Source organism: Arachis hypogaea, chromosome 19 (assembly GCF_003086295.3).
Source record: "Arachis hypogaea cultivar Tifrunner chromosome 19, arahy.Tifrunner.gnm2.J5K5, whole genome shotgun sequence".
In the NCBI taxonomy this organism is placed as follows: domain Eukaryota; kingdom Viridiplantae; phylum Streptophyta; class Magnoliopsida; order Fabales; family Fabaceae; genus Arachis; species Arachis hypogaea.
This window is the reverse complement of record NC_092054.1, coordinates 1099310-1103802: the sequence shown is the minus strand read 5'-3', so window position 1 is coordinate 1103802 and position 4493 is coordinate 1099310. Positions and strand designations below refer to the sequence as shown.

Sequence of the window (4493 nt, the reverse complement as noted above, 5' to 3'; positions counted from 1 at the left end):
TTGCGAGTGCAACATCTGCAAAGGTTCAGGTGCAACTTGTATTTAACATGGAAATATGTCAACTATAGAGATTAGTTTATCAAATAAACCTTTTCGTTATCATTAATTAGAATATAAGAACGATTCAATCAGTAATAATCTTATATGCCAATCTTGGCCTTCCTAAGCTGGTGAAAATAAAACCCTGTTCATATGACCATTTTTTATTAAGAGTTTTAGTTCGTGTGTATGCTGTGCTCTGAAGTGTTTTTAGAGACATTTAGAATGAAAACAGGTTTAAATCCTAGAAGAGATTGTAAATACTTTCTGTTTATTGCATGCTGATGTGAATAAAGGTGAATATGTAAGTACACTCCTAACAAAATCATTACATTTTGAATTTCAAATAAACAACTAAGGTAACTACTTGTATTCATTTTTCAACCAGAATAATCAATAATGTCTATAAAGTACAAACTACCTTGAGTCTGAATAAGGATATAAATACATTGCTATGATCGAAACACTGTGGCAGTCACTTGTCAATAAAGTAACCTCTGACACCATTCAATTCTCTTAACAAGCTATACACTCTGTTCCATCTCTAACTAAAACAGCAAACATTGGATGCAAGCTGTATAACAAATAATTCATTCAATGATCTCACAATGATCTATAATCCTTCACCATTAAAATTTCGCTGCATAATTTCGTGGCACTTGCTTTATCTTTGTTCCCTTTTGCCATGCTTGACCTATACAAACCCCTGGACCTATATGACGGATATATATAACAAGTTGATGGTTGAAAGGGTAAGGATGTTTAACTGAAAATACCAGAGAAAACCGAAATTAAATAAATTCGGCACGTGCCAGCACCTTAAGCGATGCATAGCCACCCTGTTTGTTATATGTTGTATAGTCACATAACAGAATAAGAAACCTATGAAGTGGTAAAAGGGTCACCAAGAAAACAATGATACAGTAGTACACCATGCTGAAATCTATCATAGAGATGTTTAGAGTAAAAATATGGCAAGTTTAGAATTCAGTTAATGGTATGAAGATGCAATATGAACGTACAGTCATAAACACATTGTATGAAAGAAACAAATGGTGCTTACCAGGTTTTGGAAAGCCTTGTGGGAATTCTTTCACATCAAAAAGTCCATCCCCAAATTCATATGCTAAATCACAAGGCTGCTCAGTTGGCATAACTTCCTTAATGTCTCTCTGTGAAATACAAAGGAGCAAAAGAGTCAGCAAATGGGGCCAAAATTGATCCACCTGGGTTGTGAAATTCAGAAAAAGATGTTAATAGTAAGGACAATCAAGTATAACATTGTAACCATGATGCACCCACAACCCATAAGGGCACCCCCAAAGAACAAAATAATAAAAAACGTCGATCAACTCAAATACATTCCTCAAAGATCAGCATATTTAAAGGAAGACTAACATTTGAAACCTTCAATCTCCAACTATAGTTCTATGCTCGAAACATTAAGAAATCAATTAAAAGCGAGTGTTCATCTCATCAATTACAATATTGTGTGAATATACAAAGACTCGAGGTATAAATCAATTAAAAAAACTATAATGTTACTTTTTTCTATCTTTTGTTTAGCCTACTTGCTGCTGCCAGTGATTCGAGATAAAAGTGATATACATAGTCGGAACACTGCAAACTAGAGATATATAAGAAAAAGAAATGGTAAGTAAGTTCGTCGCCATATGTCACTTGAATCAGTAACTGAGCAAAGGCATCCATGCATTTCTCAGCCAAAAAGTAATAAACTTACCAACGGGTCGTCCATAGGCGTTCCCATCAGTGCAAGAAAATATAGCCTTTAAAAGTAGCAGAGGAATCAACCAGAGCCTTCAAATAAATTTTACAAGAGCAAAGAGCAAAAAGGAATTGTGAGTTTACCTTTCTGTAGGAATTTATCCAGGAAAGTGGCATCGGTCCTATGACACAAATGTTCAAAATTGATAACCTTAGCTTTTAAAAATTAAGACGGGCTAAATATGGAAGGAGAATTACACACACAAACACTCTCTCTCTCTTAGAATTTCTTTGTTTTTTTTCTTTTCAACCAAAAAAGATACATTCAAGTACAATAGTAGAAGAAGTTTTGCAAGCAGAAGCTATTAAAAAGCAGAGAAAGAAACAGTTCCTAATTCAATTTAAGGGATTCTAAATTCAAGTTATGTCAAATTAGAAAATTTTTGGTATCATAGTAGAGGAGCTAAATAGGGAAAGACATTTTTTTTAATCACTCTGATTTATGTTTACATGATACTAGGAAAAAGAAAAAAGTCCATAGGCCTTTTCATGGGGACTGTATATTATAATTCATTTCCATTTTGCTCCTCTCCAAGAACAGCATGTAGTAATGGGGAACAGAATGCATTCGTTGCTCCTCTTCAAGCATCACATCATCTTTGTTGGAATTGGATGCACTTTTCTTTACAAGCTTGGAATCCTCATATCGCGAACCTGCTATCTGCCAAGCGATTGATACAAGTCTGCAAAAATCTCCCAAAGATGTACACTCTCATACTTAGTAAAGATCAATTTAAAATTTACTGAATATAAGTATTTCCATAAAGGAGAGAGTCTTTTTCCTGAAAATGAAGGTGACATTATTGAACCAAAAATCTAGTTGCAATGTATTGCCTCACACCAGCACACTAACATTACATAATCACAACTGATATTCATGGAATAGACTATGAAGCTGTGAAGCACAACTGTGATACAATAGAGTGATAAAGGTTCAGTATAGAAATTTCTACTTAGCTGGTCATATCACCAAGATGATGATGACAAACTATTACATAACACCAAACAACATCAATCTCACATATGCATAAACTCCTAATTTTCACTTATTTCCATATATCACTATCATTGACATACTCTGCACAAAAGCATTGGATCTGCCTCAATTGTCTGGAGCTGCCAGGCAGCAACATCCTCTGCAGTAGTACCATCATTTGGTTTGCAACCTAATTCTCCAACTTGATTCTGCTCCTGCTCTTCAGACATTCTCCTCTTCTGTCCTTGCTCTTTTGTTATCTGGAGATTTTTCCTTCTCAGGGGATTCCACTTGGAATCCCTCGTCCTCCTTCTCCTTTTCTTCTTCTGAGTAGTCGCCGGGAGACTTCCTTTTGGTGCCGCTCACAGCCTCATTTCCCAGACCTAGGACATCGTCATCAGTCATACTAGAACAAAACGAGAATTAAATCAGCAAAGTTAACAAGAATCCTCACTTGACAAAAATAAATTAACCCTCTTTAAAATCATCAAACATACAACTCAAAATTCACACATAAAAGATTTAAAGAGGGTTAACTTATGCTTGTCAAATGAGGATTCTTGTTAACTTTGCTGATTTAATTCTCGTTTTGTTCTAAGATGGCTGATGACGATGTCCTAGATCTGGGAAATAAGGCTGTGAGCAGCACCAAAAGGAAGTCTCCCGGCGACAGGAGAAGGAGGACAAGGGATTCCAAGTGAGATCCCCTACAAGGGATTCTTGTTATGGATGTCACTGAATATCCAGATTTTCCGAGGCAATTTCCTGAAGCACATACGCAAGATATTTTCGTTCTAAATCTAGATCCAACTTTATGAATATGAACCAAAAACATTATAAAATTCATAATTCATCCAATAATCTTTCTTTTCTTAAAAACAAGGCACACATAATACTGAACTGTAACTAGTGTGAAACCCTAGCATAGAACGTGAAACCGAATTTTTCAAAACTAGAACTACACAATAGAAAAAAACGAATTAGCATTCAGGATTGAGCTGTTGCAATTGTAAATAATTTGATAATGATTTGAAGGAGAACGTAAATCGCAAAGAAAATCCAAATTCAGAGCACTAACAATAGAAAAAAACGAATTAGCATTCAGGATTGAGCTGTTGCAATTGTAAATAATGTGATGATGATTTGAAGGAGAACCTAAATCGCGAAGAAAATCCAAATTCAGAACACTAAAAACAAAGAGAAGAAGAGAAACTTACGAAGAAACAGAGATGGAGAAGAATTTCTTGTAAGTCTCTGCGATTTCAAATTTGAGTGTAATCCTTAAGAGTGTTTAAATTTAAGTGTGGAAGAAACGAAATAAAAGCCCAATATATTACATAAAGGCCCAATAAATTTTATATGGGACAATGTTTTTCACTTTTTATGTTAAATCGTATAATATAAAGTTATATTTATGTACTATTATTTTTCAATATTTATAATTTCTACTAATAAAGAATGGATGCAACACAAAAATATTAAACAAAATAAACTCAGGTAGTCCCAAAAAAAAAAAAACATAATAAACTCAGGTTTATCGTGAACCCTATCATTCTTTTGTTTAATTAAGTAGTATTATTATATTTGACACACAAAAAAAAAAAGTAGTATTATTATAGGAGTTAACAAATTTTTCGGTCTATGTGCTAATTAAGTTTAAACTTTATACCACTTTTTTTTTATATAGTTAAAC

General features: G+C 33.9%; 1 long non-coding RNA gene across 1 annotated transcript; it reads right to left on the bottom strand.

The window, feature by feature from the left end:
* Positions 1-2600: 2600 nt before the first annotated feature.
* LOC140181792 (uncharacterized) lies at positions 2601-4114 on the bottom strand. Its single transcript, XR_011877159.1, has 2 exons — positions 4018-4114; positions 2601-3206 (listed from the first exon to the last, which is right to left on the bottom strand). It is a non-coding gene; the product is annotated as an uncharacterized lncRNA (long non-coding RNA).
* Positions 4115-4493: the final 379 nt, after the last annotated feature.